This window comes from Cyrtonyx montezumae, unplaced genomic scaffold (assembly GCF_038088225.1).
Source record: "Cyrtonyx montezumae isolate F1298 unplaced genomic scaffold, pur_monq_1.0 scaffold_8, whole genome shotgun sequence".
NCBI lineage: Eukaryota > Metazoa > Chordata > Aves > Galliformes > Odontophoridae > Cyrtonyx > Cyrtonyx montezumae.
The window spans coordinates 107401147-107415245 of NW_027072089.1; the positions used below are offsets into that span (position 1 = coordinate 107401147).

At 36.1% G+C, this 14099-nt stretch overlaps 1 protein-coding gene across 2 annotated transcripts in view; it reads right to left on the reverse strand.

Moving 5' to 3' along the window:
* Positions 1 to 14099, reverse strand: part of LOC136059353 (ubiquitin-conjugating enzyme E2 E2) — a 203092-nt gene that overhangs the window by 141093 nt on the left and 47900 nt on the right. The window lies entirely within an intron of this gene.

Below are 14099 nucleotides of genomic sequence, written 5' to 3' on the forward strand. Positions count from 1 at the left end.
AGGGAGATGCAGCGTACCCAGTAAGATGGTTCACTTGAAATCATCTAGGAGGTTGAGCCCCAACACAGAGCATCACTATGGAAGTACTCAATTTTTTTGTCTACAGTGCAGACCTACAAATCCAACGCAGTATTCAGTATGCCGCAATTTAGTTTGGTTGAAAAAATATATGTTGAATTCTGCATTGTACAGTTAGTACTTAGAGTGAGGAAACTGTACGTGCAAGATATTCTGTTCAAAACCTATGTTTCCTGTGCAACTGCTGGTGGCAAAGAGGAATACGACCTCTGGGTAGTGTCATGCTCTGTCAGGTTTCTAAAAGCACCTAATATTTCCCAGACATAAAAGATAATTTCACACCTAGCCATCCTCAAAATATTATTTTTTTCTTGATTATCGTGTCCAGTTAAAAACACTAAAATTCTGAATAAAAACTTTGCAGAGTCTTTATTATACAAAATGTGGTGGGATGACCTTCTCCAAAGGGCGGTGAGGCAGTAATGGTAGAGTAGCTTACTGAATATTGAATTAAAATATTTTAATTCCATAGTGAAGTATACTTAAGAGGTCCATATAATGATGCCCAGTAATTAGGACATGGCCTGATCATTAACAGTTGGGAAATGATTCAGTTCAAGGAACATGCTTTCATTCAATCTTCATTTGCTCTCCCTTACCACTACATTTTCTATGGCTATTAAACCACTGTTCGAGTTATTCCCAGGGAGAACTAAGAAAAAAAGAAGCATCTCAAAATCCTACACCTGATGTTAAACTGCACTGGACTCTAAACAGAACTCACATTTTAATTCTGTGAAGCAAAATTTACATAAAACTTCAGACATTCAGTTTGGATTTATTTGACTATATTGAGAGCTTAATCCACACGTAACATGAATTCCAAAGCATGGTCTTGGTTTTCCAAAAAATTCAAGAATATTTTCAAGAAAAATCCTAGCAGCCTATTACGTAGTTATATTATGGAGAGTGGTTTTAGGAAAGAAATCTGGGTAACAGCCAGTAGCCTGCACAATTCCTTCCCTAAATTACCTGCTTATGCAAATTACGCCATTTACAGAGCACCGTCATGCAGCAAACACAATACAAGCTCAAAAGAAACCATGGATGATTAAGATAATATTAATTCCTTATAAAGTGTTCCAGATCCTTAACAATTCATTAGTAGATTAAAGCTGTTCTTTAGTCTTCAGGCCTGTTTTTGCTGGCAGTTTTTCTATTCTAACACTGAGGGAAAATAAGAATCTAATGGTTAATTCTTGAGTTAAAACTTGATAAATGCATCATCATTTTATTTCTTTCCTTCCTGAGTACATCCAACTGAAAAAGACCATTCAGAGGGGTATTTCCCTGTGTTCGTTGTTGTTGTAAAATGCTTCAACTGTTTTCTCCACAGAGTATACTATACCAGAATACTCTGTATCCTGATACAGCAGCATCCAAGTTCTCCCATACTACCTAGATAGATCAAATCCTTACACAAGGTATCTGGGAGAAAGAAAACTCAGAGATACATTTCAGGGATACATTTCAGTTATGCTTTTGTTGATCATAACAAATCACAAAGTTTTCAATCGGTACAAAAATAGCAACTATGTCTTGGATTGTTAAAACAACAGACTCCCAAACAATGCTACATGGTACATGAGCCTGTGATACCATCAGCTGAGAATCTGATGACTCAGAACACTGTCAGTTTTGTTTGTTGACATTGTTACGCTTAGTACCCTATGTCACAACTTCTGCGTAGTTTATCTTCAATGAGCCCGAAGAATGCTAACTTCATCATCCAAAATCAATCACTATCACTAAATATTTAGGGAGAAACATCAAGTTCCAAACACACTGGACTATTTCTCGTAATTTAAGACCAATCCTGCAGCTGGAGGCAACATAAATTCACTATCCAAAGCAGAATCACTTGCATGAAAGACTTCTGATGTCACGCACAATTTTGCAGGGCTGAGCTGACCCCACTGAGCAATTGCTTCCTTGTCTCACAGGCAGCTGCTCTGCAGGCTCTCATTGCTGCAGCACTGCAAGGAGATGAGCCCAGCTGCTCCACTCCTGTATGGCAACGGATGCCTGAAATCACAGCTCAGTCACAACATGAACTTCCTGAAAATGAGCTTGTTCTTACTGCACCCACATAGCCAGTCTAGCTGAAGGTCAGGATTGAATCTAGGAATGAAAAAGCACGGCATCTTGACTTCCAGTCAGGCTATACAATGAATTATTTTATCTTAGAGCTCTGTGGGTAAAAACCAAGATACTTTCCACCCACTGCAGCCAATATTCAGCCTGCTTCTAAGTTTCAGCCACACTGACTCTGTGTTACTGGGCTAGATACCTTTGTTGGTGTCCCTTGCATTCCTTTAGTATTTCATATAAAATATGAAGACGAAATACGGTAGAGGAAATATGTCAAAATAAACTTTGTGGTCTCTTTCTGTGAGCGAGTCCAAACAACAGGCTGCAAATGTATGTAATATATGCTTCACTGATACATGTGATAACAATCTACCTATGCATCACTTTTTATTGTAGCTGGGAAAGAAGAAAACTATAGAAATCCATTAAAAAGAAACATATTCCTTCTAGCTGCTGATTTTACTGAATTTCTAATGAAATAGTTGATGGTCCTGTTCTCTTTATGTAAAATATAATCCCAAATACAATCTCTTCTTCAGCATTCTCATCTGTTTGATACACATAGACAATTATATACATCCTAGTATCACATCAGTTTATGGAGGAAGGCAAGGTTGTCGAGATATCAGGGATGAAGAAGATGTACACATAGTGAGTAGGAATTTAGCATCTACACTTTCACACTCTCCTCCTTTCTTCCACATCCCACTTACCCCCCCCCCCCCCTTTCCATCTTCTAATCTTTGTTTCTCTTACAAAATAAATGTCATTTATTTTTCATTAAGTATAGAAAGAAGCTTGCCTTTCCACATCCTCTTGACCCTCAGAATATTCTCCTCCACAGTACCAGTCTAATAAATGATAAGAGTCTTATGAATAAGGAATCTCCCTGCTCCTTTTACAGTATAAATTTGCATTCTGCTTTTCATCCACCAGTGTCAAAAAAGATTGATTGGCTGTTGAAATATTAATACTTACATCTCTTTCTCCAGTTTGGTCTTCAGAACCAATGTAAAATGAGTTCACAGCCCAATACTGTAGGTGACACATGACATAAACTGTCACATCCCCTGATTTCCTGCTTCTCAAATCAATTGTCAAGCGTCCCCTTAGGAGGGGCTTCTTCATCTGGACTTAAGAACTGAAGCCTTTCTTAAAGGAGGAGGAACAAAAAGAAAATAGGCAGAAAATGCAAATTCTGTCTTTTTTGAATTAATTCCATTCATTACTTGCATGTTATGTCTGGAGAAAGCCACCACCAAACAACCTATCATTCCTCAAAGACCACTGGGATGTCTGCCATTCTTTGAGATACCCTTCACTCTCATGACTAAAATAAGAACACCTGATAGCTAATATCTAGCCTCTACACCTATCTCCTTCCTTCATCTCTCTAAGCACTATACACAACCTGATATTATGCAAGCTGACAGTAAAGGAATTTTTTTATTATTACTTATTTGGGTCTCTTTCTAGCTCTTTATATTTGAATAACTTCTAAATGTTTTCTTTGTCACTGCCCCATAATTTACATTTCACCACCCTTCACACCAAACATATTCCCATCTGGGATCTGATCACATAACAATTCTTTATTGCATCTCCTATTTCTCTGGCCTTTTCCTCTCTCATTTCTTTAACAAATACAGTTTTACCACATTCACATCTGCTTAGAGTGCACCTGCAAGGATCAGTTTCCTAAGCTCTTTGAATCACCATGAAACCCTTTTTATAAGTTCCTCCCAGTGACACCTGCTCCTCCATTTTATTAAATACAAACCATTTGTCTTCACTTGATGCTTTATTTCCACTTGGCCATTTCTCATTTTTATCAGCTTTTTTCTCCAAATGGTCAACATCATTTCACTTGAACATTCTCTTATAAAATTCTTAAGTACTAAGACTGGGATGCTACTCCACAATTACATTTACCTAGTACTGTAGTAAAATAAATAACATTAGTTCTACAGCATGCAAATGACTGTGTTAATAATAACAGAACAGATCTCAGCCTAATATAAAAAACAAAGTCAGAATGACTACAAAAACTCCACAGCTCCTTCCCTTGGCAAATACTATTTTCCTAAAAAAATAAAAGAACCTTATATTTCAGCAAACGCTTGCAATTATCATTAATCATTCAAACATTCCCATTTTCTTCACCACCACGGGCAGACATGCTGAATTTAGTTAGGTGACAGACTGCGCTTATCTAAGGATGAGCTCATTAAATCTTACTTATTCACCTACCTGAGCACTAGTTGCTTTTATTAGAAAGCCTTTTCAACTTAAATACAGATAAGCTATTTTCATTTAAGAATTTGATAAGCACATTGTAAATTACAGGAAATTCTTTAAAACACTTAAAATCTCTATAACCTTCTAGTGGGTTATCTGTTTACAATAAACTATTACAGTATATGTACTGAATTATTTTGAAATCTTTTTCATAAGAAGATTTTCATAACATATTCCACTACACCATGTGCAGGAATATTTCCTAATCCCTTCTTCTTGCAAATTTCACTTTCTTTTTCCATTATAATCCACACTCAAACTTACATCTTTGCTTACAGAAACGATTGCAATTATCCTTGCATTAGTTCAGGCTGGAGGTGACAAATGGAATTTACACAAGGCAGTAGGAGGCCTGCAAGGATGAACAAGGAACTTCTGACAAAAGCACAACAAGGAAGTATACAAGACATGGAAGCACAGCTTGCTGACCTGGAAGAAATACATGCGCACTGCCTCAGCTTGCAGGGACAGGGTAAGGATAGCCAAAGCAACCCAGAGCTGAGCTTGGCAAAGGAACATGAAGGGCAACAGAGGTATCCAGATGAGCAATAAAAGGAAGATGTGGAAAAAAATGTGGGCACGGCCCCTGGTGACAAAGAAGACATTGCCTTGGTGAAAAAAATAATAATAATAATAATAAAGCTTGCCTTCAAGAATCCAAGGCCTCTACAACTAGGGGGATATCTGGAGTTATGAAGATTACTCTCAGTAGAAGATAACCAGGTCAAGAAACACTTAAACTGGACACGTACATATCCATGAGACAGGACAGGATTCTGAGGACGCTGGCTGATGTTCAAAGGCCACTCTCAAAACAGTAATCAAGAAGTTATAGTGACTATAAGAGGTTCCTCATGACTGGAAGAAAGCAAACTATTCCTATCGTTAGCAAGGGCAGGAAGGAAGATCCAAGGAACTACAAGGGACTTCGTCTCACCTTGACTTCTAGGAAGATGATGGAACAACTAATCCTGAAAAACAAATCCAGACACAAGAAGGGCAACAGAGTGAATTGTCAACGCAGACTCATTATGGAGAAATGATGCCTGACCAACCCGGTGGCCTCTGGCAATGATACAACTGATTTGGAGGAAAAGTGAAGGGCAATGGGCATCAGCAGTCTTGACTTTATTAAGGCTTTCAATACCCTCTCTCTCCTAATATTCTCATAGACAAACTGACAAAAGTGGAATAGGTTAATAGACATTGATATAGATTCTGAATTGCTGGACTTTGAAGGTTTGTAACCAGTGCAACGAAGTCCAACAGGATATCAGGCACTAATGGAGTGCCCATATGGATGATACTGTGGACAATACAATTTAGCATCTTCACTAACGAGAAGGATGGTAACACAGTGCACCCTCAGTAAGTTTTCATATCAAACAAAACTGGGAGGAGTGACTGATAAACCAGATGGATATACTTCCATTCAAAGGGACCTGTTCAGACTGAAATAACAGGCTGACAGGAATCACAAAGCTCCGCAAAGGGAAATGCAAAGTCCTGTATTTGGGGAGGAATAACTCCAGCCATCAGCTGGAAAACAGCATTGCCAGTGAAGACCTGGATATCCTGGCAGACAACAACAGAAAGAAAACCAACTCTATTTTATACTGCCTGTTGGCCAACAGCTACCATAGAAGAATAGAAGCTGGTATGGGTTCCAGCTCTGGAATCTCAGAAATTATCACTGCAAGATTTCATTTCTCATCAGGGCAGATTTTCCCTGTCTTAAAGTATGAGTTTGTTTCTAATTAAATGTTAAAAAAAAATCATCAAGAAATTTATTTATCTCATAGCAAAAACCTACTATGTGGATTATTCATCTCTGTTCAAGTGTCAGAACTAGGAGAGGTAAGAACATACTTAGGCATAAATAGTGAGCACATGCCAGTTAAGGTGCTCCAAAAGACAACTTGAATATAACCTTTTGCAGACTGAGACTTGGATGCATTCAGCTGATTCAGCAGTGCCATAACAAACAATATGGATCACTTCCTGCTTTGTCTTAGGTAGGAGAAGCTGTCAGCTATCTAAGGAATTAATCAAGAGATTTTCCCTATATAGTGATTTGGGTCATAACAAGTGCAGCAATTATGTAGGAGCTTTCTTTCCTCTTTTGTAAAGTCTCTTAAAATCACTGCAAATATTTTCCAGTAAATATAAAACTAATGCTACAGTAATTTAATAGGCTTATTTTTTTTTGACGAAATTATTATTTCCATAAGCATATGATTTGCATAACTACATTTTTCTTTAGAATTAGAAGTACAGAAGAAAGGATTAGTATCATTACTGAAATTGTGTAACATAATGAGGCAAGTAGTACACATTATATGAATTTATATTTCAGCTGAGGACAAAAAGAACAGTGCCCATAAGAACATCTTATTCATTTCAGATGATCTTATATTCCTTTAAAAACAAAAAAGGAAAAAAACAAGCAATGTCCTGAGAAAAAAAAGTAATATTTAATACAATATTCCAGGTTTCTTTGTGTGTCAAACTGCTAAACTTAAATAAAAGCAAATTAATATTTTAAGAGAAATAGATTACTCCAGTAGACACCTAAAATTTTTCTAAATGAAATTGGCAGCTACGTTTAAAAACTCATTTAATTTTCACAAAAGACTTTAAGTACTGCTGCAGCAACAACCCAATATTACCTAGCTGCTCTAACAGTGAAACAGTTGGGTGCAATGCAATGCAATGCAACGCAACGCAGAATAAATAAATAAATAAATAAATAAATAAATAAATAAATAAATAAATGACCCAAACAAAAGCAAATGAACAAACAAACAAATAAACAAAAACAATCAAAGTAAATGAACTGTGATCATACCAGCAGGCCTAGCAAAATTAGCTTTAACTCTGGGAATATTTACAAAGTATAAGTGCAATTTTTAGGATAAAATTTCACCTGCAGTTCAATGCATACTAAAACACTTTTTGACAGGTACACAAAATAGTTTGATAGGGATTACTTATCTACCAAGCAAACTTGGAAAACAGATGAACTTTGCAACCAGACAGAATGCTTCTGTCTCAAATTCCAGCTTCACGTCTGCTTATTAGGACTGTCTCCTGAGTTAGTTAATTATCATTAAGGAACCACACACACTGTATTCAGTCCCATTAATATTATCTTTTAAAATAACCCTTCAGGTATCTTGCCAAGCATGGCAAAATTAGAATTTAATATTCCTCTATTGAACTAATTAAGATGAACATAAAATATGAAATACAGGATTTGTAAAAATGTTTTCTTATTAAATTACACATAATTATAGTCCTTTTCAGCTATGTGTACCTTTTAATATAGTACTTAATCTCTACTCTCTTCTATGAAAAATGTAAAATAATAATAATAGCAGGACCTATAAAGATTTTCTTGTACCAATGTGCTGAAAAAACTCAACTGTATTTAATACAGTAATCTTTTTGTCATAATGAACAGATAATGAATTACAGTATAAAAGTAGCTCTAGATTAGAGATTATATAATATTTTCTATTCTTCACTATGATTTCCATGTGTTAGTTAATTTCATGTCTCACAAATTATTTTGGGTCTTCTTAGAATAGATTTGGTAAGTTTAACTATTTAAATAAAATCATTTCTTCACTGAGTATGAATGACACATGTTCATCCTACACTCTGGAGAACAGCCATCACAACAGTAAGAAATACCACCATAGCCTTGTGCTTTTTCTTCCTTTCTCATTCTCCTATTCTTTCTGTCCACTTGGAAAAAAAAATGCTATCACATTAAAAAAAAAAACAAAAAAACCCCCACCAACAATAATGATGAGACAGAGAGCAAACTGAAAAAAAGAGGGAAACCAAAGTATGAGAGGTTTGAAATTTCCTTTGAAAACAGAGTTCTGCTTTAGTATGAGGGTAGAACACATCTTGCAGCAAACACATTCTAGTTGCAAATACCAGTGAACAAAAAACTGAGTACTCCAGATACACACAAGGAGAACACAGACCTAATGTGGGGAAAAAAAACATCACTTTTTCTGGTTCAGTATGACAGTTTTGGAAGCACTTGTTCCAGCACCAGCTTTCAGTGCTTTAAGTAGACATGCATCTGTCACATGAAGACAGCTCAGAAGTCTCAGAAGTGGGACTGATAAAGGAAGATGATGATGAACAAAGAGGGGAGTAAACAAAGGAAGGCCTTTGCATTGCATGAGCGGCGTGAGCCTAAGCAGCTTGGCTGGAAGAACAGGAGCCTCAAAAGAAAGGGTCAGGCTGCAGCAACTCATTTCACAAAATGAAGACAGTCAGGTTACAGTCACTCATTGGCACTGATTTTTCTTTGATAGTGTTGTGTATATATACATATAAAAAAAAAGCTTATAATGCTGTTACCAAGGTTAGTCTAGAATCGCTCCCAAGGTATTTCTGAGCAATTTTATTTGGTTGCTCTGAGAACCAAAACCTGGTACATTTCACTTCTGATAGCAAGCTACTCATGGTTGGTGACCTTTTCTCTGCCAAAACTGTTCCATCTCCATACAGCTAAATATTTTTCCACAACTGTTAAAACATCACATAAGCAAAAGATCAAATTAAGTGGGAAGATACATTGTCAAAACTGTTTTTGATTGTAGATTGTTGGTGTTCTTAAATACAAAATTCCACTTAAGAGTAAAAACAAAATACTCAGTGGAAAACTGTCTTATAAGGCTGCAAAAGAAACGTTGCCTTAAGAGCAAAGGAGGAAGTAAAAACCTACTGTGAATGTATAAGGTGATATTCTCCTGCTAATGTAATTTAAGAAAGTGAAGGGAGTTGGAAAAATGCAAATCCCACAGTCTAAGAAAATGTTCCTCTTTTCTGATTCTTGGTGCCTGCTCTAAGGCTTTTATTTTGAGAAGGTAAGGGAGAAAACGAAGGCAAAAAAAAATAATAATAATCAACCAACCAAAAATATCCAACAAGAACAACAACAACAACAAAAAAAAACAACATAGGAAAAGAAAAAGTTAACTTTCCAAAATTGCATAATCTACTTCTTGCATTTTATTTTTCGCAACAGATTCTGTAAACCTAGCCAGATCCTGTACATAGTTAAAAACAGAACAAGCAACAATAGATACCAGAAACCAGTCAAGATACCACAGAGGTGAAGCCAAGTAAATTCATAAAATCCTGAGATATGCTTCATGAACAATAGATAACAACATGAAATAACTTCGGATGATTCATCCCCAAAAAGAAGTTGGTCTTCCTAGAATACATTAAATAACATCATTTGTTGGAACTGAAAATTTGAAGTAGAACTTCCACTGTGGTTATTTTTTTTCTGTGCTGGTTTGTAAGGAAGTGTGAGTGCACTATCAGTAGCTCATACAGGCTATCAAATACTTCACTGTACTCTGCTATTTCATGACAGCAGACTTTAAACTAATCCTGGTGAGCAGCCTTAATGTTGAATTTTATTACTGCTATCAACCTGACATTGGTATTTCTACTAGGCTTTTTGAGGTTTTGTGAGCTATACTTTGCTCCAGTAATCCAAGATACTACATTATACATTTCAAATTTTAAAGGTAATAATCACAGTAACTGCGAAAGAAATTCATATGGTCAAAATAATCTTAAGCTATCAGCCACTTTCTGTGTTTTCTTTACCCTTTCCATTCCGTTTTTCTACAGAATGAGCTGTGGGGAAGCTAATTTCCTTTAACAGTCAACTGGAGTTTATTCCTCAAAAATATTGAACAGCAAAAAAATTTTCCCTCTTTCATACACACGCCTACAAGTTGGCACTGTCAATAACCACAGAACCATCTACTCACAGCCTTGAAGAGCTCTGAACGACACTGGATCTTTTCACTTTGATGATGCACTAATACTTCAGCTGCAGCAACTGCTTGCATGCAGCTGAGAAAGGAGCTTGTAAGCCTTCAAAAAACATGGTAAGAAATTTTCAACATTAAGCACTGTACAAAACAGTCTAAACACATGCCTGCATCCATATACGTGTAACACCTGCTGGTCAGTTTTAACATCTACATCGTTTGGATTTAAACAGGATACTTCCCAAGGACCTTCAAGATTTTGCTCTACTCCCACTCCTGCCAACAAAAGACAAAAACAAGGTTTCAAGCATCTGCTTTCTACAACTTCTATTTTAACTGCATCTCTTAAGTTAGCTTTTTATTTTCCATATTAAATGGTTGCCTACATGATACCATACCACAATAGAAACAGAATAAGCAAAGAAAGGCAAAGGCAGTGCCTTCTACTAAAAGAAGTTATAGAGCTATAAGTTGCTATAGAGCAACGAAAGATGAGAAAGCAAAAAATAAAAATAAAAATAAAAATAAAAATAAAAAAATAAAAAATAAAAATAAAAAACTCTTCAATCAATGGTCTCTTCATCCTTAAATGAGGGTGAAGAGGGTGGACCCAGGTTCTACACCCCTTCCAGTCACTCAGGTTCATTGCTTGCACCAGGGCTCCCTGGGTTAACCAGGCTTTCTCACCTGGTGCTCAACCATTTGTTAAGGCCATGACCTGGCAATTTCCATGCAGAAGGTTTGCCATATCAGAAACTTCATAAGAGGCCAAGTTCATAAAAGGATGTACCCACAAAACACGAATCAAACCAGAGCTTATGTGCCTGTAAAACATAACTATGAGTGGTCTGATTTCATCCATGAAAGTTAGTCTTTTCTAGCAAAAAGTAATAAATAAAAAGCATTTGAAAATGGAATATGGCTCTCACAGAGACTGCTACAGCTAACAGCAGCCTTTTCCCCCCTATTAATCCAGATAACTTAATCTAGTGTTAATGTGAGCATAGCAGAAAGTTCAAATACACTCTCAACCCATAAATGTAAGTCATAAATCAGGTCAGAATCTTGTTTCTGATAGCAGCCAAAAGGAATGTGCACAGGAGATCACAGCAGGGTCACTACATGCAATGCATCTTCCAGCACAGCTGAGAGACCTCTTTGCTGAGACAGAAGTAGGTTCTGCACGTACTGTGAATGTACCAAGAACTTCTCTTCTGTGTGGTTTTCCAGTCTCTCCTTGATTCCATCTGAAATGTAAGCATCCACAGCAACTGTTGGAAAGGACTTTCACTGCTTCAGTGGGCATTTCATCACATCCTTTTAAAATGAGTCAGCTGTCAATTTCATTTGATGGTCCTTAATTTGTGTACCTAAAACTGCAGAGAACTGCCACCTCCTTATGAAACTGGTGATTCTACGCAACCCTATCATACAGGATCATTGGTTGTTCTTGTTCTACACTGAAGAAACTTACTCAATGGTCCCCTAAATGGTGAAAACCATTCTATACCTCTCCAGAATACATTAGGGAAACTCAGAAAGTTCAATTCATAAACTACACAGCATATATTCACTTGAGTATCTACAGAGGTAGAAAAGTTTAAAATAATGGTCACATTTTAACAGTTAGTATGCTCAAGGCTTTGCATCCTGTTAAATTATCCAAATAGTTTTTCTATTCTTTTTTTTTTCTTTTTTTAATCAACATTAAACAAATTAAATAGAAATCCCAAATGGCTAAGAATTAATGATGGCAATGCAAATCATTGCACATAACATGGCAAGGAGTGTTACTTAGAAATACGTTAATTCTTTTTTTGTACACAGAACAGAAATTTAATGATTCTTCCTTCTTTTTATTTATTTATTTAGTTAGTTAGTTTTGCTATTTTTACACTACTACAAAAATCAATTAAAATTGTTGTTGTTATTTCACAAATCAGCATGATAGCTCGGTCTCTTGAAATTAATTTAATTTTGGAGGACAGAGGATAACCTTTTTCAGTTCTGACCACACTTCTGAGTGATTATGAAACCAACTTCAAATAGCATAAAAAAAAACCAAAACAACAAAACAAATATTAACAGAAGCAAATCATTTTGCTTCTCTTGGGTCATGATCTCTGATCTTGATGTGTAAGAAGGAGTTGCATTTCCATGAATGTTTTTTCATGAAAGGTAATACCAAGACAAATCAAAACCTCAAAAACTTTCCGAAGTACTCAGTAAAGCAGGAGTTTATTTCTCCATCTGATGAATAAGAAAAGCATGAAGCTAAGTCTGGAGACTGACATAAAAAGAGGAAAAGATACAGCTAATATTGGTGTACACAGCTGATTATAGGAGAGTAGTTTTGCAAAACAAAACAAAACAAAAAAAAACCCAACAACACTGACAATATACCCCAAAACTGAGTAATTGCATAATGGCTTCACTACAGACCTTATTCAATTATCTATTCAGTCTGTGCTGAAAGCATATTCGCTGCCTAATTATTGGGAAAGCAAGGAGAGAAGCAGCACACAACATCACTTGATTATATTTTATATATGCAATTTCATTCTTTACATAAGAATAAATTGCTCAATTGGCTAATTCAGTATGCTTTAATGTGCCATTCCTGTGAAGATGATCAACAGCAACATGCTTGGCAACTATATGACAGTAAAGCAGAACAGGCTGCAGGTGAAGTATTAATCACTTCTGCATAACCCCTTCTCCTACCAGTAGAATAAAACACTTAGGGAAGTTCAATATAACATTCTGAGCTTATTTTTAAAATATCACCTTTAATTTGAGATAATATGCATTATTCCCCACTCCAATATTCTGAAACTAGGGTAATTTATTTCTTGCTGTGCATTCTGCATGACAGCCTATTCTCTGTTCCCTTAGGTTGTACACGGTCACATATGCACAAGTGTACAAATCTTACAGAAAAATGAAAAGTATTACCCATAGTATCATAGGCATCAAAATAATTAACTGTGAAATGGGTTTTGAAAATGCCAGCAGAAGATCTGCTGGTGTTTGTTGTGGGCACCATATCAAGTGTAGTATGGAAAAAAGAATTGGACATAGTGTAATAATGATGCACTTTTTAGCAGGGAGAAAACAAGAAAGCCAGTTGTCCATATAGCAGTAGAACTGTCTGAATCACACTAGCTTTATGTTAGCACTTTTTCAAATTCGTTTCCTTGCCCATCGTTACAGTTGAACAGCACTAAGATGTAGCCAACCAGGAATAGTGAAGTTGAGAAAACATATGGCTAAGCATAAATAGATTGCCACGATGTGACAGCAAAATATTCAGAACAAATGAAATTATTGGAACCATGCAATCTATCCACCCCGTTTTCCCTATTCCAGTTACTAACCTTCTGCCACATTTAATGCAAAACAGAACAATTCTGTCATCTCTGATGGATATGGACATTCTATTTACTTGAATATATTTTTTCTGTTATCAGAAAAACAGCAAAAAAACATGCATTTCTTAAATTTATTTTGGTTGGGATTTTACCTACTGTGAAATAACTAATGGCATACAATGGCTGAGTGCCAGAAAATGTGATAGGTCACTTTATCAGTGAGTGTCCTCAGGTAAGTGTCCACATTTAATGTAAGATCAATGGTAAATTCCTAGTGAAGGTCTAGCTGCACAAATGTTAACAAATGAGATTACATACATTTAGTAGAAATAGATTGATACGAAGTCCTCCATAGCTTTCTATCCACCACTCTCCTTGCTTATCAAAGCCACAAGAAAACAGGGCATGTGTACAGACTGACTTTCACATTTTATATCATGGC